Raw genomic sequence first — 23,241 nt, 5'->3', positions numbered from 1 at the left:
AGAGGTGGCCATAGGCATATTCAAATCCTGGTTCCAGTGCCTGCGTAACCCCAGAGAGGGCATGTGACATCATTGTGGCACGTGTTGTTCTCCATAATATTGCAACTATTAGAGGAGAACAACACCCTGCTGTACAAATGAATGACCCTGAGGATAACCATCCCATCCACCCTGCAGATATCCAGGATGGAAGGGCTGTAAGGGACCTAAACAGCAGACACTTCTTTTGATTAAAACAGTCAAATAATGACAAATTCACATGTGGTTTGGTCTTCTTTATTCCCTAAAAGTAGAAAAGCAGCAGTTAAGATTTGTAATATAGTTCCATCCATTAACATATTTCACCTGTGAAGTGCACCCACCTCAACTGGCATCCCAGTAATGGAATTTCAAGGTCTGTTTTTCTAATCTGGCAATCCAGATGGACCATTTCCTTTTCACTTTTCTCTATACTCTTCATGAAGTGGACTCTATACAAACTTATGGATGACATTTAAATCCTACAGTTCTACATACAGATTTAACATGGTATTGACCAAAAATCTGACTGTGTCAAGCTGTGCTGTGAAAGTCGATGGACCTTCCTCCTGGTGATGGCCAGTTGTTCTGTTGAAGGACAAGAATGTGCTGGTTGTTTGTACATTATCTATGCTCATCAGTGTACACGTCAAACTCCAAATTCCACTCCAGAATGTAAAGGAATGTGAATGGGCAGAGCACTGCCAGTAGTTATACATAATATTAAGACACACTTCAGTAGGCCTCTCTGGATTGCTCCCTGTGGCAGCAGACAGTGTTTCATCATCATCATCATCCTCCTGTGATGAAGGAAAATATACTGTTTCAGAATACTTTGGTGGTGGAGGTGGCCCTCTGCCATCTCTCTATTGGCTGAGCAGAACTCAAATGTTAATCCATCCATCCATTTTCTACGCCGCGTATCCCTTTCGGGGTTGCGGGGGGGCCGGAGCCTATCTCGGCTGTCAACGGGCGAGAGGCGGGGTACACCCTGGACAGGTCGCCAGCCGATCGCAGGGCACAAACACACAAGCATTCAGACTCACACTCACACCTAGGGGCAATTTAGAGTCACCAATCAACCTAATGAGCATGTTTTTTGTCTGTAGGAGGAAGCCAGAGTACCCGGAGAGAACCCACGCATGCACGGGAAGAACATGCAAACTTCACACAGACCTGGGAATCGAACCGGCAACCTTCTTGCTGTGAGGCACGCGCACTACCTGCTTGCGCCACCGTGCAGTCCTCAAATGTTAATCTTTTTTAAATTAGTATTTTATTCAGTGTTCGTGTACACATCGTCACATTTTAAATGACTTCAATACCTGTAAAATAAAAATGTGTAAACATTGTATCAAGTGTTAATCTACTAAGTGGGATATTAAGTGAGATGACATATTAAAACAACATGTTGTTAGGGGTTTAAATTACTACTTGAAGTCGCCACTGAATTAATATTCACTTTGTTTAATTTAAGTCAATTAAAAAATAAAATTAAAATCAAAGTGAGGTACAATCATAGCCTAGCAAAATATGCCTTACCTTTTTGAATGATGTTTTTATATTTCATTTTTCGCTGCTTCTTTCTCTGCTGTTGGATTGCACCTAAATGAAAATCAGATTTTATTCCTACTTACATTCATAACTGTATGCTACGATCTTAAGTACGGTTAAATGTTAAGTCGATGGAATAGTACACTTTAAACTTACGCGTTGTCTCGGGTAGCAGTTTTCTCCCATGCCGTTTCTATCTCCTTCGCTGCTGCAGCGGTGATATATTTACGCCGAAATATGTGCTCATACTCCACATAGGCCAACAATAAGACCTCCAACTCCGTCGGGGTAAAATAACTTGATCTTTTTTTCTCTTTTTTTTTTTCAGTTGTCATGGTGACTCGCGGTATCGGGGCTCTATTGATGATGGCTTTTTATAGTGGCTGTGCACGCGCGCAACTCAAGGTTAACATACTCAGAGTTGATTGAACTAACTCAGATCAGCTGTTCTGGAACCGGATACTCAGAGTTTCCCATCTATCTCATGATCTATCTCTTGTAAGTCAACTCAGAGTTCAGAGATAAACTCAGAGTTTGTTGAACCTCCTACCTGGAATACCCCCCAGATCTGAGTTAGTTCATCCATCCATCCATTTTCTATGGCGCTTATCCCTTTCAGGGTCGCGGGTGAGTTAGTTCAATCAACTATAAAAAGCCATCATCAATAGAGCCCCCATACCACGAGTCACCATGACAACTGAAAAAAAAAAAAAAAAGATCAAGTTATTTTACCTTGATGGAGTTGGAGCTCTTATTGCAGGCCTATGCGGAGTATGAGCACATGTTTCGGCGTAAATAGGAGTTAGAAATGGTATGGGAGAAAACTGCTACCCGAGACAACGCGTAAGTTTGAATGTACTATTCCATTGACTTAACATTTAACCGTACTTAAGATTGTAGCATACAGTTATGAATATAAGTAGGACTAAATATTAATTCAGTGGCGGCTTCAATTAGTAATTTAATCCCCTAACAAAACATTCTTTTAACGTGTCATCTCACTTAATATCCCACTTAGTAGATTAACACTTGATACAATGTTTACACATTTTTATTTTATACGTATTGAGGTCATTTAAAATGTGACGATGTGTCCACGAACACTCAATAAAATACTAATTTAAAAAAAGATTAACATTTGAGTTCTGCTCAGCCAACAGAGAGATGGCAGAGGCCCAAAAATGGGTGGAGGGCCACATCCACCACCAAAGTATTCTGAAACAGTATCTTTTCCTTCATCACAGGAGGATGATGATGATGATGAAACACTGCTGCCACAGGGAGCGATCCAGAGAGGCCGACTGAAGTGTGTCTTAATATTATGTATAGCTACTGGCAGTGCTCTGCCCATTCACATTCCTTTACATTCTGGAGTGGAATTTGGAGTTTGACATGTACACTGAAGTGATGAGCCTAGATAATGGACAAATAACTAGCACATTCCTGTCCTTCAACAGAACTTCCACAGTGCAGCTTGACACAGTGAGATTTTTGGTCAATACCATGTTAAATCTGTTTGTAGAACTGTAGGATTTAAATGTCGTCCATAAGTGTCCCAGTTACCAGTGAAGAAGTTGTATAGTGTCCACCTCATGAAGAGTATAGAGAAAAGTGAAAAGGAAATGGCCTATCTGGATCGCCAGATTAGAATAACAGACCTTGAAATTCCATTACTGGAGCACCAGTTAAGGTGGGTGCATTTCACAGACGAAATATGTTAATGGATGGAATTATATTACAAATCCTAACTGCTGCTTTTCTACTTTTAGGGAATAAAGAAGACCAAACCACATGTGAATTTGTCATTATTTGACTGTTTTAATCAAAAGTAGTTTCTGCTGTTTAGGTTCCTTACAGCCCTTCCATCCTGGACGTCAGCAGGATGGATGGGATGGTCATCCTCAGGGTCATTAATTTGTACAGCAGGGTGTTACTCTCCTCTAATAGTTCAATTCAATTCAATTCAATTTTATTTGTATAGCACCAAATCACAACAGAAGTTGTCTCAGGACACTTTCCATACAGAGCTGGTACAGGCCAAGCTCCAACAAGACCCAACAATTCCCCCATGAGCAAGCACTTGGCAACAGTGGTGAGGAAAAACTTCCTTTTAACAGGCAGAAACCTCAGGCAGGCAGGAGACGCAGCCACAATCCACAATCCAGATTCAGCCACTGTCCATGGGAACCTGCGAGACAACAAAGCACAGAGACTCTGGGGAAGGAGCTAAGTTAGTAACACGCCGTGGTAGGACATGAAAGTGTGCAGATGGAGAGGGAGCGAAAGAAAGAGGAGTTTGGTGTGTCTTTGGAGGTCCCCCGACAGTCTCATCCTATAGCAGCATAACTAGGGGCTGGTCCAGGAACTATAAGCTTTACCAAAAAGGAAAGTTTTAAGCCTACTCTTAAATGTAGAGACAGTGTCTGCCTCCCGGACAAAGACTGGGAGATGGTTCCAGGAATCATGTACAGAGCAAGGCCACTTGGCTTCTACATTTGTAATGATGTAGGCTGGATCACCTATGATCTTCACAGTGCAGAGAATGACATGAGTTACAGTGTATTGTAATGTATACATTTCCATGTACATAATTTTTAAGATGGTAGGTCATAAACATGGACATTGATGCTGTGAAAGGATTTTCTATTCACATAGTCCCTTTCGTTTTCTGCAGGCGCAGTAACAGGAATTTCCATCCCATCTATGCATCCTATCACATTTGGAAGCCCTGCAAAATGACAGATAATTAAGCTACTGAACCCACTCTGAGGTGGCAGCAGAATGTATATCAGAATTAAATAAAAGAATATATGATTTCTACATCAGACACCAGTCACATTAGTAACAGGCGTTTCAGTGCGAGGTTACTTTCCTCACAGCTCTACACACTGTTGCCTTTCCGAAGTGCTCTGCATCCTCAATATTGTACAAAAAACTACCGTTTGCAAAAAGAAAAACGTAGCACTGTGTGTAAAATTTGCTGTGATGTGAGCGCACATCCGCGGTGTGTGAGGTTGGTGATGTATGGCCGGAGAATGCTATACCGTTTATACCGTTTGATGAAAAGCAGCAGCATTCGAACATCTCGCGACGTAAAGCATTTCGAATCAGTTGGGCTTCAATATCATATATATATATTGGATTGGGAATGAATGGGCAATCCATGTCTACCAACTTTCTTCATGTGGGAGGAGACAGGTAGAAACTCAAGGTTTCTTAAAGTAAACCTGCCAGCGAGCAGGTTATGTTCACAGAGTCTGTTACCATGGTGACTGTCTCAGAGTTTCAGTTACCTCTCTTAATGGAGTGGAAAACTCAGAGTTTCCCTCATCTCAGGGTTAACTTACTCTGATTTTTCACATAACCCGCTTTCTGGAATACCCCCCAGTTGTATCCTCCACAAAAAAAAAAAAAAAAAAAACACTAGAAACATGCAAGAAGATCACCACCTGACCAATGGTAACAGGAAGGAACTGGGTCCCCAGGCGCCACTGTTGGCTGGCAGCCCACCGCTCCTGGTCTGCCGTGGAGGAAGGACTTACCAGGATGGGTTAAACGTGGAGGAAACAATTTCACAGAAGCATGGCACATACTTACTAGCCAAGTATAGACCGATATCCAAACTCCCCTGTCTCTAAAAATTCTTGAGGAAGCATTTGCTAGTCAGCTGTGCGACTTTCTACACAATAGATTATTTGAGAATTTCTAGTCGGGATTTAGAGTGCATCATGGCAAACAGACAACACTGGCTAAAGTTACAAATGACCTTCTAATTGCATCAGACAAAGGATTGTCTCTAGTCTTATTAGATTTTAGTGCTGCATTCAACACCATTGACCGTAGTATCCTATTGCAGAGACTGGAACACTTTATTGGCAGTAAGGGAACTGCACTAAACTGATTTAAACCCTACTTTTCAGAGCACTCTCAGTTTATACCTGTTAATGATACTCCTCTGTGCTCGCTACAGCCAAGACCAATTATATTTACCCTATATATAATTGGTCCTTTAGGGAACATTATCAGGAAACAAATTTTCATTGCTATGCAGACGATACCCAGACTACAAGCATGTGTTCAGGACATAAAGACGTGGATGCCCTGCAGTTTTTTGTTGTTAAACTCGGACAAAACTGTTGAAGTAGTGGGCCCTAAACACCTTAGAAACTCACTTTCTGATGATATAGCAGGGTGGTATTGCGCTGGCCACCAGCACTACTGTAAAAAATCTGGGAGTTATTTTTGATAAAGCTTATAGTTAGGGCTGGCTCAGCCTGGTCCTGGACCAGCCCCTAGGTGTGCTGCTATAGGATTAGACTGTCGGGGGACCTCCAAAGATACACAGAGCTCCTCTGTCCTTCTGTCCCTCTCCATCTGCACGCTTTCATGTCCTACCACAGCGTGTTACTAACTTAGCTCCTTCCCCGGAGTCTCTGTGCTTTGTCGTCTTGCAGGTTACGCAGTGGCTGAATCTGGATTGTGGATTTCAGCTGCGTCTCCCGCCTTGGCCCTGCCTGACATCCACTGCAACCGCCACTGCTATTATTACATCCACTGTCACTGTTACTTTGATTGCATGTCTGTCTCTCTGTCTCTCTGTCTCTGTCTCTCTCTCTCTCTCTCTCTCTCTCTCTCGCTCTCTCCCTCTCTCTGACTGCATTTCTGTCTGTCTGTCTGTCTGTCTGTCTGTCTGTCTGTCTGTCTGTCTGTCTGTCTGTCTGTCTGTCTGTCTGTCTGTGTCTGTCTCACTCTCCCTCTCTTGCTCTCCCTCTCTCACCCAACCGGTCAAGGCAGATGGCCGCCCACCCAGAGTCTGGTTCTGCCCGAGGTTTCTGCCTGTTAAAAGGAAGTTTTTCCTCGCCACTGTCGCCAAGTGCTTGCTCATGGGGGAATTGTTGGTTTTCTGTAGATAAAAGAGCTTGATTTGAACCAGCTCTATATGGAAAGGGTCCTGAGACAACTTTTGTTGTGATTTGGCGCTATACAAATAAAATTGAAATTGAAATTGAAATTGATATGTCTTTTAATTCCCATGTAAAACATATTTCAAGGACTGCCTTTTTTCACCTTCATAACATTGCAAAAATCAGGCACATCCAATTGTTAATTCTGACAAGAATTTAAAATTTAGTGTTAGTCTTAGTTGTTTACTGAAAATAATTTGAAATGTATTTTTAGTCATAGTCACATAGTGAAAATCATTTTAAATTTAGTTTTAGTCTTAGTTGCTTAGCTGAAAATTGTAGTTGGTTTAAGTCACATTTTAGTCTTTTATTTTGTTCTCCTCAAGATTAAGTCAGTGGAATCCAGGTTTTGTTTAATTTTAGTTAAATGTTTAAGTTAGAATTTTCTCAGACAGTTTCATGATACTTTGGACTATGCATTTAGTCAGAAGGCTGAGAATGTGTTACTAACTTACCATACTTATACTATATATATATATATATATATATATATATATATATATATATATATATATATATATATATATATACACCATACTAAATCATATAAAAATGAATGCTTACAGTGTGCCAGATAAAGTGCCATGAAACAATTAGGTTTCCTTACAGGTCATCCTATTTTCTTATTTTCTGCATACATGGCACTGTGACTGGATGTACAGTAAAAGTGAAGCAGACAAGTAGACATGGCAATTATTTGGTCCAACTTATATTTCTACTCGTTGACTGGGGGGTCGTCTCTCCTCTTTCTTCCCACCTGACATACTGGTGAAGATGAGACCCTCAGCAGTGTCTCAGCAGATGAGACACTGCTGAGTGGCCAGCAGCAGCTAAAATTGTTTCTTTAGGCTTTAAGCTAGCTAGCTTAGACTAGGGGTGTCAAACTCAAATACACAGTGGGCCAAAAAAATTGTTCCCAGTTGAGGGCCGGACTGGTGAAAATTGAAATTGACTGAAATTACCTTATTGCACATATTGAACCTGGAGCCTATAAGTTATTGCCTATAAAACAACATTAATCATTATAAAAAATGAAAAAATCAGTTGCATTCATTTCTTATGGCTTTATCTGCAGCTTTCCATAGTAATTTCAAATGAAAACATTTTCTGACAGGCCAACAACAGCCAAAAAATAATTTCCTTCAAAGAAAGCCAAACATGCCCATTGGTAGCAAGAAAATAGTGCCAAAAAATAAAAAATATATTAAACCTGAGTTTGCTGATCTCTGATGCAGTCTAAGACAGATACTTGAACCTGAAACTAACACAGTTTGTGAGACCATTTTTTATCTATAAACGACAACGTTAAATACAAGAAAAATCAGTTGCATTCATTTCTTATGGCTCTTGCAGCTTTTCCAGAGTAATCTATCTGTCGTGGTGTCCTTTCATATTGTCTTCTTAGGTTATATTCTTTCATTACAGCCACACTGTCTCCGCACAGAGGACAGCTTTGCCCTTCATATCTGTGGACATATACTCTGCCTCCCACCTGCCTTGAAGACTGTTTTCAAAGTCCACCTTCTGTTTAGCCATTTTTTGAGGAGAGGGAAACTGAAAGTTGACCACAGGTAACTAGCTCCGTCAGGCTGATTACATTGAGTCGATGCATTCATAACTTCCAGGTTGGATTATTACATTTCCTCACAATCAGGTCAGGCCCTAAAGTCGTTGCTGTATGTTCTCAAGTTGCCCCAGGGTGCTGCAGCACATGTTCTGACAAAAACAAGGCAGAGAGATCATATTTTTCCAATATTAGCCACTCTGCACTGGCTCCCTTTAAAATTTAGAATAGAATTTAAAATCCTTCGCCTATGTACAAAGCCAGAAATGGTCAAGCACCATCTTATCTTAAAGAGCACTACTACTGTAATTAACCTTGTAAGCCAGGCAAAGGAATGCTGCCACCACCTGTAACTTACCAGTAAGGTTTCTGTCAGAGGAATAGAATAAACCCACAAAGGACAGACAGCCGTAGTGTATGAAATATGTACTTTATTGATATTCTTAAAATAGTTAATAAATTAGGGCGCAGGAATATGATGGCTATAAAACACAGACAGGCAAGAATTACAAGTCAGGCTACAGAGCTTATCCCATCATAAAGAGCTAGATAGAAACTGGACTAGCATTAACCACACAGCACTCCGGTTTAAATCACGCATGCCACTGCACGCTTCAGTTACACAGCACACGATACACGCTGGAGATACTGCCCGTATTAATCCCCACAAGGTTGTCATCCACCCGTTCTCCCGATTCAGCCTGCCGGCTCCCCATGCAATTTAAAATAAATCAGTAACACAAATAAACTAACATAAGATAACATATAAGACACAACTCAATAATAAGATAAGGTCACAAAACACAAATGAGTACTTAACACGCCCGTTGGCGAGGATATTATGGTTTCTGAAACATTCGGAATAACCTGTTTACATGCGTGAGCAAACAGGGGTAATCAATTGGGATATCCCGATCAAAACAGCGATGCACAGACAATGTTTCGATGCACGGAGAACGTCATGACACAATGCGTGTCATTTCAGTTTCTTCTTCTTGTATCCAAAAACAACAACAACAGCAACACGGCAGATAATGAACAGCCCAGTGCGGTAGCAGTCGCCTTCGTTTGCTCTTTTGTGCTGGTACTGACCCACCACCAGTACTGGACAGTATTCCGCCTCACTTTCTTCATTAATGGAAGGCGAGAATGTGAAGAAATAGGAAATGGAGCTGGAGCTGTGCCAGGGGTCATATTCGGATTTTTAAAAACCAGAATATAAGCATATTCTGTTTTTTCAAAAGGGTTATTGGTGTTTACATGGCCGTGCGCAACTGGGTTGTTGCTGATATTCCGGTTATGAAAAGGTTACTTGACTGCATGTAAACGTAGTGATCGTCCCTTTTTGACACCTCTCCTCTCTACCTGGCATTCACCAGGTGTGTACCATTGTCTTTATTTAGTCTTTCTCTTGCAGGGAGACAGCTCTGCCTGCTGTCTCACTACAGTACATTATTACCCCACTAGAACCCTGCATTTCCAGAATCCAGCCTTACTTATGCTTCCTACAGTCTCCAAAAGCACAATGGGAGCCAGAGCCTTTAGCTATCAAGCTCCTCTCTTGTGGAACCATCTTCCAGTCTCTGTCCAGGATGCAGACACCATCTCTACATTTAAGAGTAGGCTTAGTATTTTCCTTTTTGATAAATCTTATAGTTAGGGCTGGCTCAGGCTTGCTTTGGACCAGCCCCTAGTTATGCGACCATAGGATCAAACTGTCAGGGGACTTCCAAAGATACACCAAGCTCCTCTCTTCTTGCTTTCATGTCCTACCAAGGCATGTTACTAGCTTAGCTTCTTCCCCAGTCTTTGTGCTTTGTCATCTCACAGGTTCCCATGCTAAACCTGGATTGTGGATTATAGCTACGTCTCGCAAGGGCTATGCCAGACATCCACTCAACTGCTACTACTGCCTATTTACCTCTTGCTGCACTCTCTGTCTCTGTGAAGCACATGAGACTACCCTCTCAGTACTCCCTATGCAGTCTGGTTAGCAGAGATGGCAAAAGTACCCAGATTCCTTACTTGAGTAGAAGTAAAATACCTATGTAAAAAAACGACTTGAGTAAAAGTAAAAAGTACTTATGCAAATATCTACTCAAGTAAAAGTAAAATGTACAGGCTCTGAAATGTACTCAAAAGTACTTTTAAAAGTAAAAAGTATTTCTATTGCACAATTCACTGGCTGCAAAGCTATTAAACAGGATAATTTATATGGAATCTACTTTAGCAATGTTATTGTTTGAATAAACACTACCTGCCTAGTATCCCAGTGTACTTCACTATATAGTCCTTTAGGCATTTGTATTGTACAATTAAGGTTAACACATCACACTTCTGAACACTGAATTTTGGACCGGTATTAGCTTCTAAACTATGGTGTCACAAATCATGCTCATAGGCCCAACTCTTAATCAACCTTTTTAATAGCACTTTTTTTAATAGCACATCAGGCAACAATCGTTTCTCACTGTACAGGTGTTGTGTTATTGTGAGAGACACACCCAGGGACTACAGATGAAAATAACTAAGCTTCTCTAGCCATTATGTCCCCACCAATTAAATTAATAAAAATGAAAAGACAAAACAAATTTGTACACTGTGCATTCAGTGAAGCTCAATGAAAAACTCGTCACATTAAAGACACAATTCTTGTGCTCCTCAGATAAGTAACTAATTAACTCAGCCATTGTGCTGCCACAGAAATTAATTTAGAGAGAGACACACACACACACACACACACACACACACACACACACACACACACACACACACACACACACAGATATCTCTATTTTAGGGTTAGGCTCTATTGTAATCTTACCCATTCACTTTTAATGACTAGTCATTTCTGACTGGGAAGACCAAGGGTGTACACAAGTTCAATAAAACATCAAAAATTGAAAAAAAATCTCAAAATTCATTTTGTGTGTTCAGATACCATGGGTGAACAAAGTCAAGGAATGTTATTACAAACAGATGAAATTAACTACATAATTTATAGGGAGAAACTGTCATTCAGTCAGATTTGACCATGAAGACAACAGGAGGGTTAAAAATGACGAACAGAACAGAGAAAAAATGTGAGATGTGATCAGGTACAACTTGCATTTGAGTGGATGTTATTGTGCACTGTTACACAGATGGCTGTGGGCAGAAATGACCTGCGGTAGCACTCCTTCCTGCAGTGGGGATATAAAACTCTTGTGCTGAAGAAGCTGCTCACAGTGTGCAGTGGGCAGCCCAGGACAAAGCTGGTGTAGCACTGGTCGAATCGGCTGACCACTCGGGTATAGTTAAGGCTGTCTAGACCGCTCTGGTATAGTTATGGCTGTCAAGCCATACCTGTATGTCATACTCCAGTCTCCTGGTTGCTTAGGCTGTCGTCCTGTATGTCCTCCCTGTGCCAATCAGACGATCTCCTCCGATTTACTACTACCGCCCCTTTCACACGGTAAAGTACGAGCAGCGTCTCAGTCATTCAAGTATGTCTGGCCGTCTGTCGCAGCAGGACACTCGCTGCTCGTGGCTCATTTTGTACACCATGGTTGTGGATTTCAGTTAAGTTGGAGTTGGATGCTGTGCATTTTGGAGGCATTCCTGGCACTGTTGACCATCTTCATCTGCTACTTTGTGCTGACGCGCCGCTGCTGCCATGGAGCTGAGCAGACACTCGACAGACCACTGGTCAAGTTTTTGGATGGAAAATGGAGCGAGCTGAAGGAATCGAAAACCTTGAAGAGACTCTGATCACTCCACCTGGCTGACTCCTGTAGCGACAGGCTCCAAGCCTGACACCCTACATATTCGGTGGTGTGGTAGGACGCTTAAACCCTTGGAACATTGAATCATCCACTTCCTCACTTAAAAATAGAATTCACTAAATAAGTGAGATCCTGTGTAGGACTGTTTTACCTCTTTTTCCCTATTGTTACTAGCAACAACTTTTAAGCACTTTAGCACATTGGCACTTTGAATTTAAGTGCAATAGTAACCGTAAAGGGTTTAACTGGGAATTGTGCATTTTTTGTCCTGTGGAAATTTGTGTGTGTGAAACTTAATGAACTGGCATCTATTGAATGATGAAGGTGATTTATGATTAAGGGATGTGGATTTCAATGCATTGTGAACAGGACTTGAAGCAACTACTAGTAGTACTGTGCTCTGAATACATTTTCATTGATTTTGGTTTTTCTTATTTTAAAGGGTCAACTTTTTTTTGTAATTTAATGTCATGGTATTTTCTCTTGCATATTGGCAAGTATTTTTGTTATAATTGAATCCAATACAACCGGTTAATTCAGTTCTGTCTCCCGAGTGTTCTGTTAATTTTCCCTTGGCTCCCCGAGTGAACCTAAACTAGCCCAGACTCACCTTAATTATATGCTAACCTTGTAGCCTAGCATACTTACCATCTTTACCTTAAGTGCTACACTGGCTCTCTTAACCAGTTTGTTCAGTCTCCTCCTGTCTCTGTCCGTGCTGCCCTCTCCCCAGCACACTATGGCATAAAACACTGCAGAGGTCACCACAGTGTCATAGAAAGTCTGGAATAGAGCCCTGCACACACCAAAGGACCTCCGACTCTGGCTCCTTCCAGGTGTAGCGGGCAAAAAGGAACGATGACAGCACCGTTCCCTGGGGGGCCCCTGTGTTGCTGGCTACCACATCTGACACATGGCTGTGTAGCTTCATGTACTGCAGTCTGTCAGTGAGGTAGTTGATGGTCCAGGCAGCCAGTTGTTGGTCCACACCAGCCACCTCCATTTCCCCTGCAGCATTGATGGCTGGATGGTGTTGAAAGCACTGGAGAAGTCAAAAAAACATGACTCTCACAGTGCTCCCGGGGGACTCCACGTGAGACAGGGCCCGGTGTGGCAGGCAGGTGACGGCGTTGTCCACCCTGATGCCAGGTCGATAAGAGAACTGCAGCAGGTCCAGCGCAGAGTTCACCTGGGTGCGGAGGTGGCCGAGGACAATCCTCTCCATGGTCTTCATGAGGTGGAAGGTCAGGGCGACAGGTCTGTAGTGGCTTGGTTCCCTGGGATGGGCTGTTTTTGGAACCGGCACCACACAGGAGGTCTTCCACAGGGTTGGGACTCTGCAGACTGAGGTTCAGGTTGAACATGTATAGAACCACCTGACTGAGCTGGTCTGCACATCCCTGAGCACCCTGGAGCTGATGGCATCTGGGCCTGTGGCTTTCCTGGCCTTTGTCTTCCTGAGCTCCCTCCTCACCTGGTCCATAGTGATGAAGAGGTGGGAGGGGGATGACTGTGGACAGTACTCCAGAGCTGTAGGTGGTGGTGGGGGGGGGGACCTTGATGACAACGGGGGTTGGAGCAAAGTGGTCTGAGGCGAGCTGAGGTGTTAAGGACTGCAGCTAAGAGGAGACAACTGGCCTGGAGAGGTGTGAAGAAGTTGCGCCCCAATGACAGGGGGCTGGAGTGGAGGCAGAGTCAAATCTATTAAAAAATAAGTTCCACTCATTTGCCTAGAATTCGTGTATCATTCGTTCATCGTTTTTCAAAATAAAACCAAAAACCGTTATCCGTTTTTTCGTTTTGGGTCTGGAAACAAATATTGAAAAAATTAGTCGTTATTTCATTTTTCTGGTTTTGGTTTTATTTTGAAAAATGGATGAATGAATGATACACGGATTGCCTAAGCCTGATCTCCAGTGGTGGCTTGCCCATCCCCACTTTTGCCATGGCCTGAGATATGTTTCAGACCTCTGTTACGGAAAACATCTTGTACTCTGGTACACAAAAACACCTTGTCACTGTGATAGAAGACCTGACTCTTAGCCCTGAGTCATAAATATCAGGTCTCCAGAGACAATCAGTAGTGATAAACAAGATGCCCATGGCACCTCTCCTCCTTATTTATGACGTATGTAATATTATCCTCACGCCTGATGACAACACACATACACACATATAGATTACTTATCACATGTTCAGAAGCTAGTACTTGAAGATGTCTAGAATGTCCTGAACTGATTAATGTACGGGGTTGGTCAATCCCAACTCCTTAAATGTGAACCATTGTCTGACAACGGTGCTCATTCTGGCTGAGATCCTGAGGGAGCTCTGTCAGTCTGAGACTAGCGCTGCATTGCTTTACCTGTGACCTACAATAAATACTTTGACTGTGAACTGAAGACTTCTCCGGACCGTTCTTGAGCTTCCAATAAAGAACCGAGCTTCAAAGCTAACACCTCTCCACACATCTTAGACATTGTTTTTCTCCAGGTGCTGCTCCAGTTTCTCTCTGTGGTTTTCTTACACCTCCTGATACTTCAGTTCCCGTTGTACTCTCTGCAGCTCCTCTTTGTCCCCTGAGATGAAGGCCCTCTTCTTCTCATTTAGCAGAGCTTTCAGGTCAGGGGTCACACAGGGCTTGTTGTTGGGAAACACGGTACTCTCTTGGGTGGCACAGTGTTTTCCACACAAAAGTTGATATAGTCCGTGATGCAGTGAGTCAGACTGTCAATGTCCTCCCCATGAGAGCTGCACAGTATTTCCCAACTGGTGGTGTTAAAGCAGTCCCAGCTTTCCTCTGTGGAGACTGTCTTTTCAGCACTGATGTGTATTCTGGCTGCAGATGGATGAAGTTATGATCAGAGCAACTGAGAGGGGGGAGGGGGGTGGAGGTGTATGTGTCCCTGACATTAGCACACAGAAGGTCCAGAGTTTTATTGTCCCTTTTGTGACAGTTTACATACTGTGAAGTTGGGGAGAGTGGTGGAGGGAGTGGCATGATTGAAGTCCCCAGAGATGAAAAAGAGGGCCTGTGTATGTCTTGTCTGCAGCATAGACAATGTGCTGTATGTGCTCACAGGCAGCAGCAGCATCAGCCAATGGGGCGATGTACACAGTCAGTACAATAACACGTGAGAACTCCCGAGGAATGTAATACGGCCAAATGCTGACTGCAAGAAGCTCAATATCCCCGCTACAGAGCTGATCTTTAACAGTTACGTGGCCAGGGTTACACCATCTGTTGTTAAGAAACACACACAGTCCACTGCCTTTCTTCTTAGCGCTCTCTGCCACTTTCCGGTCCACACGGGCTAGGGTAAATCCGTCTAAGGAGACAACAGATTCCGGTGTGTCCTGGTTTAGCCATGTCTTCAAAAAACACATAAGACTGCTCTCCCTGTACTCCCACAGCAGCCTTATTAACGCTGATAGTTTGTCCATCTTGTTGGCGAGAGAGTGGACGTTTCCCATGATAACAGCCAGTAAACATGGTTTATACCTCTGTCTTCTCTCACAGCGCTTGAGACCACCTCTACACTCTCTCCGTTTCCTCCTTATCACTGGAGCAGTACAGTGTGTCTGAAGGCTAACAGCTGGTCCCATGTGTAGACAACAGAGCCGTGGCTGAAAGGGTCTCCCAAGGCAGACTCAAAAAGTCCAAAAGTAAAAAAAAAAAAAAAAAAAAAAAAAAAAAAACAGAAAAAAGAGCGCAAAAATTACAGAAGTGGCTAACTATTTTGAGACAATGTGACCAAAATGAGAGCTGTCATTCTCCAGGTATGGTGGCTTTAGGAACTGGTCTATTGTCTCAACATACCTCCATTAAGAAGATTGTTATCCATGTTAAAATGTGATTTTAAGTGCCTTTTTAATCTCCTGATGCTGAAGCCAAGTCTGATTATTACCTGCATTCCTTTTATCAGATCTTCCCATGATACGGGTACAGTTTTAAAAGTTGTTAAATCACTTTTTAACAGCTCATTTCCAACTCACATTGGCAGTGGGCACAATCAACTAACATATCTTACAGAAATATGCACTGCTTTTAATAATCATTTTGTTGCCTCTGGTCATCTTTTTGATTTTAACAGTCTTAATCATAACATCGAACCACATACTAAATCACAGGGTACCATTTCTTGAAGCTTCAGTCACTGCATGAAAAACCACATTTACGACCAGTAAACCCCCCTGAAGTTCATTGATTATCAGCAATTTATGGCAAGTTTATGGGGAACTTCGCTGGTTCCGAATATCGTCAGAAACGAACCATCTGTCAACGGGGGGCGTGGTTTTTCACGCCTTCACGAAGGTGTGAATAGCTCTAATTACCACATGAATGCTACCGACATTGATCTACTCAGGCTGGCCTGCTGGCTTCACAAACAACCATTGGATGATTCCACAGGCATTTTAAAAGGGAACCATCATGCGATTGGATGGCAACTCTGCTGCATTAATATGTTAACAAATATTATATTGTTATATTTATGTATATATAAAATATAAATGATATATATATATTATTTGATTGATGATTCATTGATTTATTTGGCAATCCACCTTCTACACTACCACACAGTAGAACACAAACACAGTTGACACAAACATTTTGAAAAAAGTCTTTAATGAAATCATGACACACACATTAACAAGGATCAACCAAGTAAAATCAGTGACTACTGGGGGACAAAAGCAAGGAAATGTGCAGAGGGGTTCACTGATAAGCGTTTCTGAGTTGGGCCATGCCGCTGGTCCATGGTGAATGAAAAAAAGTCTAAGGCCCCTGGAAATGCTCCTTTGCTGCCTCTCGGTCATACTGAGTTGGTGCCTGTCGCTTTGAAGGGGACTCAATGCGAAACCTCTTGCGGTGTTTCGCCACATACTTTGGGTCGCTCTCCAGCCGCTCTTGTGGTGTCTGGCAGAGTTGGGAGAGCTAGAACACTCCTTCTTGCTTCCAGCAGCTGTAAATACAGGTATTAATATAATATTAGTACTGCTAAGAAACAATAACACATGATAACATATGTGACCATGTTTTTCAAAAACAATGTAGCTACTAGATAAAATTCAGCCCATTTTTACACTATTGTGAAAATAAAGCGGCATTCATGTAACTCTTACCCGCTTCCTTCTCTGTCTGCTGCGAGCTGCTGCCTGAACTGAAAGAGCTGGCTGGGCATACCTGAAGCTCCTCCACATCATCTCATAATATGACTTGCAGGCCGCTGGAAGAAAATATATATTGGTTTGAAATAATTAAGACAGGCTTCAGGAAGTAAAAACAACAACAACAACAACAACAAGAAACAACAGAAAGGGGTTAAATTAAAAAAAATTTAAAAAAACTTACATAAGAGGACTCCTCTGTCAACACCATCCATGTCTGGACTCCCAGTTAAAGTCGCCATCAAATGTGACGTCACCGCTTCGTTGTGGGGCAAATTCAGTCTGTAAAACACAAAAAGCACAAACATGTCATGCAACGTTTACATTTACTTCCATTCTGCAGAATATTTCCTGTGTATTTCTGTGTATTTCATTAACTTACCCCTGCTCAGGTTCATATCGCCTGTCGTTTCCGTCGCTGTTGTGCAGACGTCGCACCTTTTCCTTTAAAATACAAAATACATTGTAATGTCAAATGTTACGTGAACGGTTACCAAACGTTCGGAGTGTAGTGCAATAAGAATAATAAAGGTTTGGCGGCCTAAAAACTGCACAATGTAGTATTAAATGCTAACGTTACTTACTGCAACTTATGCACCCGTCTCTTCGTCTCCGCAGCTGCAGTTTGGTCGGGGCTGCTCCTCCAGAGCGAGCAGTCTGGCTTTTATCACGGCCATTCTCCTCACCAATTGCGCGATCAGCTGCGTTAGCAGGCGAGACAATCCACTGAAGGCGCTCAGCAGTTTCTTCTCTAAATTGTTTGGACTTTCTGGATACGGTCGCTCCGCAGCCAGGCCGTCCACTCGTCGCAGAGGAGTGCCTTCTGGGGTGAACTGTCAACGATGTTCGGCCATTGTATGAACAGAGTTAAAGTTTAGCAGGACCCGAAACGTAACTGTTCTGATCCAAACTCGATTCACGTTCACTGACGCGCCGAAATCGTTGTCTGCCGACGTCATTGCGTCAGAGGAGGCATCCAACCATATGCGAGGTTGCATGGAATTTCTCACGAGACAATTTTTGTTGCGTAGAAAGAAAAACATGCTGTGATTTTGTTAGGCACTTTGATTTTCTATTTTTGTACCTGAATATTTTATAAAACATGTAAACTTCTTTAAACTGACATCATCAAAAATAAAAAAAAAAGAAAAGTTACTTAATTAAGTTAGTTAGTGTTATCCCTTTTTATTCCTACTTAAAGAATCATCAGTGGACTTACGCTGCTGGAATTTTGCAAGCTAATCACGCAAGCTTTGTTCATCTGGTGTTGGGGTGGCAAAATGCGAAAAATTGTGACCAGTGTCCAAGAACTGTAGATGCTTTAATTTTCACAATTTGATTTAGCAATTTAAGTGGAAAATGAAAGGCTTTTGAGAGTCAGGACTCTTATCCTGTATGTAACCTATACAATTATTTAAACACACTTTTAAATCCTCATGAAAAAAAAAAATCTTTGTATTCTGTAGGCACAGAACACACACACTTTTAGTCTTAGGGATATTACTGATGCTCTTCTTACAGTTGATACAAGGAAAGCAACTTGAATGCCCGTTTTCAGAAACTCTCAGTGCCACTGACTCATATTTTTAATCTCTGTCAATACTGGAATAATCCCTACTGCCTGGAAAACAGCTCATGTCCTTCTTTTGCATAAAGGTGGTGACAAAACTAATAATTATTGTCCAATCTCCCAATTGTGTTGTCTCACTAAAATCTCAGAAACCTTGGTGAATGATCACCTTAAATCATATCTCTCCTCATGTTCTTTACTCACCCCCTATCAGTCTAGATTTAGACCCAAGCACAGAACCAGTCCTTGGTCTTAAATGACACTTGACCTGGATAGCAAAATGTCCTGCGCTGCTCTGTTTATAGACTTGTCAAAAGCTTTTGATTATGTTGACCATTCACTACTCCTTAGCAAACTCTCCAACTTTGGTTTTTATTCAGATGCTTGCCTTTTGTTTGAAAACTATCTTTCAAACAGATTTCATGATCTCAGATGTAAAAATGGGTGATGTTTACTCAAACACTTTATATATTACCAAAGGAGTTCCACAAGTTTCAGTATTAGGCCAAATCTTACTCTCAATTTACATTAATGATATTGTCCCCTCTTCTGATTCCTGTAAATTTCATCTTCATGCATACGATACAATTTTATATTGTATGGCAACCTCTGTGAAATCAACCATTGAATGTCTTCTTTTGACTCACCCCAACTCAAAGTATAAATTAGTGCTTTATATATATATATATATATATATATGTATATGTATGTATGTATGTATGTATGTGTGTGTGTGTGTGTGTGTGTGTGTGTGTGTGTATATATATATATATATATATATATATATATATATATATATATATATGGGCTGCACGGTGGCAGAGCAGGCAGTGCGCATGCCTCACAGCAAGACGGTCTCTGGTTCAAATCCTTTCTGTGTGAAGCTTGCATGTTCTTCCCGTGCATGCGTGGGTTCTCTCTGGGCACTCTGGCTTCCTCCCACAGACCAAAAACATGCTCATTAGGTTGATTGGTGACTCTAAATTGCCCCTAGGTGTGAGTGTGAATGGTTGTGTGTATGTGCCCTGTGATCGGCTGGCGACCAGTCCAGGGTGTACCCCACCTCCCGCCCGCTGACAGCCGAGATAGGCTCCAGCCCCCCCGCGACCCCGAAAGGGATAAGCGGCATAGAAAATGGATGGATGGACATATATATATATTTATATATATATATAACCAATATAATATAATATATAATTATAATATATAATTTCAGGACCTGTGCTACATATATATGTAGCACAGGTCCTGAAATGACCTGTGTTCTTAGTAGTTTTCTCTGTGCTGTCACTATGTCAAGATTCTCTAGCATTGTTTCCAGTCCAGCCATCTTCTGTAGTGCCTATGGATGGCGAGAAGGTGTGTTTAACAATTTCCCATTCACTTTTGCAATGTAATCTCAGCATAATTTCTGCACCAGCAGGAAGGACATTGTAGGTGTATTATAGACCATTTCTTTGAGCTCACCTGGAGTCCAACATTTTAGAACAACTTGATTCCCTATAGTTATTGTGGGAGTTTATACCTGGCTCATCTCTTCTCGCTTCCTTCTCTCTCTTTCTTTTAATTTGTTTTTCGTGTTTTCCGTCTGCCCTCTTTCCCTGTTGCTCCTTCACACTCTTCTGGTCTGGAGGTGTGCAGATTTTTATTTTTTCAGCATCTCTACATATATGACAGCCATTCCATTCCAGTGTCTGTTGAATTCAAATACAAGCACACCTAGCTCTACTAAATGAGGTACTCATTAGGTAATCACCTGGACCAAATATTATTGGATGAGTGCCACTCATAAATAACTATTGACCATGCCAAAAGAGTTAAAAAGAACGAAGTAGAGGGAGACCTGGTAAGGCTTACAAGTCACAGTGTCTCGCACCCACTGTGAAATTTGGTGGAGGATTGGTGATGATCTGGGGGTGATTTAGCAAGGCTGGAATCAGGACACATGAATCAAGCCACGTACAAGATTATCCAGGAAGAAAACTTGGTTCCTTCTGCTCTAACCCTAACCCTTACTGTCAGGATCTGTCACGTCTCTGTTTTCTTTTGTTTCCTGTTTTATTTTGATAGTCTCGTTTTCCCCTGTGTTGTCTCTACATTTGCTTCCTCCCTTTGTTCTTTTTCCCGCCATTGTGATTGTCTGCCCCACCCTAATGTGCTTCACCTGTGCTACCTCCCTCCTAGTTTATTTAGTCTGTGTCTTCCCTTCCTCCTGTGCCAGATCTTCTTTGCCTTCATGTGAGAGTTCCAGCATACTTTATATCTATATTCCTAGTGTGTGTTTCGACCCTCTCTTTGTTCATTGACCATTCTTCTGCCTGCTGTTTTGGATACCTCTGCCTGATTGGATTGCCTGCCCGTGTACCGACCTTTGCCTGGATTAAACCTTTTGAACTGTATCAGTCTGTTGTCTGCTTTGTGAGTCCATACTTTTGTGAGTCTGATAGCAAGATCTGGCCACATTATGAACTCCGCAGACCCAGTTACTCTCTGCCAAGCGCTCCAAATGCAGGAAGAAAGACTGCAACACCAGGAGGAAAAGATAAGTGTTCTCGGACATGAATTGAGAGCAATGTCTGAGCAGCAGGGGAGCCTGTTGTCAGCCTTTGGTTCCCAGATGAACTTTTTGGTGGAGCAGATTCAGCGGCTCCAGAAGCTGCCACCACCCAGTGACGCCGTTCGTGATCCATCTCGGCAGTCCGTTCCTGTCCCATCTCCTCCCGTGTCCCCTTCCTCGCCTCCTCACATCCAGTTGTCCAGACTGGAGCGCTTCTCTGGTGACTCGGGCAACTGCAGAGCCTTCCTAACACAATGTGAGTTACATTTTGAGTTTCAAACCACATCTTTTTCTACCGACTGGTCCAAGATAGCCTACATCATTTCCCACCTGACCGGTAGGGCTCTGGACTGGGCCACTGCTGAGTGGAACAGGAGGTTGGAGACCTGTAATTCACTCAGGGGGTTCACTAAGACCTTCTCCCAGATTTTTCAGACTACATCACCGGGCTGGGAGGCAGCCAGGCTGCTTGTTGCTCTTCGTCAAGGGAAGAGACGGGTCACAGATTTTGCCATCGAGTTCCGCACCCTGGCAGCTGAGAGTGGTTGGAACGAGTTCACTCTGTCGGATGCCTTTCTAAATGGCTTATCTAAAACAATTAAGGATCACTTAGCCCCTCTTGACTTGCCCACTGAACTTGATTCCCTAATCGCCCTAGCTTCTAAGATTGATAAAAGACTGTTTGAACGCGAAAGGGCTAGACCTAGTGCTTCCAGTCCTGTGGTTACAAGTCAGAGATCTTCATCTGGTGTCACCCCGTTTTCCTGGGGTCAGTGCCCATCCTTTAAGCCAGTCGAAACCCCCTCGCTTCTACCTGAAGAGCCCATGTAACTCACCACACCTCTCCAGTAGTCCTCACCTTCAGTGACTCTCAGCACCCCCCAGCAGTCCGACTCACCCTTGTAAGGTGGCCCAAAGTGAGGGCTCTGAAACAGACTTTACGGACCTCTCCAATGTGCCTCCCTGCTACATGGACTTAAAGGAGGCCACCTCCCTGCCTCTTCATCGCCCCTATGATTGTGCAATTGATCTGTTGCCGGGCACCTCCCCTCCCAAGGGGCGTCTGTACTCCCTCTCAGGCCCTAAGACACAGGCCATGAAAGATTACATCGACTCTGCCCTGGCCGCAGGTATTATCCGCCTGTCCTCCTCCCCGGGCAGGGTCTTTTTTGTGGACAAGAAGGACAAAACGCTCAGGCCCTGTATTGATTACAGAGGCCTGAATGGCATCACCATTAGGAACAGGTATCCTCTCCCTTTAATTTCTTCTGGGTTCGAACTGTTGAAAGGGGCTAAAGTGTTCACTAAACTGGACTTACGTAATGCTTACCATTTAGTTGGGGGGATGAGTGGAAAACAGCGTTTAACACCCCTAGTGGACACTATGAATATCTTGTAATGCCATTTGGCCTACCCAATGCCCTAGCCGTGTTCCAGGCCCTAGTGAATGATGTACTCCGTGATATGTTAAACCACTATGTCTTTGTGTACTTAGATGACATCCGCTTTCTCGGGTTTGCTAACTTTTATAGGAAGTTCATCAGAAATTTCAGCACCATTGCCGCCCCCTTGCATGCTCTAACCTCCACCAAAGCTCAATTCTTTTAGAGCCCACAGGCAAAGAAAGCCTTCCAGAGACTTAAACAAAGCTTCACCATGGCACCTGTTCTCACCCTGCCCGACCCCTCTCTTCAGTTTGTGGTTGAAGTGGATGCCTCGGATCTGGGAATTGGAGCCACCTTGCCACAGAGGTCAGTAACTGACAATAAGTTACATCCTGGTGCCTTTCTGTCCAGGAAATTATCCCCGGCAACTGAGAAGTGCTAGCCATCAAGGTGGCCCTGGAGGAATAGAGGCACTGGCTGAAGGGGCAGAGCAACCCTTTCTTGTGTGGACTGATCATAAGAACTTGGAGTACCTGAGAACTGCCAAGAGATTGAATGCAAGACAGGCAAGGTGGAAATTGTTTTTCGATCGGTTCAGCTTCCATCTGTCCTATCGTCCTGGTTCTAAGAATGTAAAACCTGATGCTCTGTCAAGACTATTCTCCCCAGATTCGGGACCCAAGGTCAACGTCCCCA

This window comes from Chaetodon trifascialis, chromosome 19 (genome assembly GCF_039877785.1).
Source record: "Chaetodon trifascialis isolate fChaTrf1 chromosome 19, fChaTrf1.hap1, whole genome shotgun sequence".
Lineage (NCBI taxonomy): Eukaryota > Metazoa > Chordata > Actinopteri > Chaetodontiformes > Chaetodontidae > Chaetodon > Chaetodon trifascialis.
The sequence above is the reverse complement of the archived record's forward strand: the minus strand, read 5'-3'. Positions refer to the sequence as shown.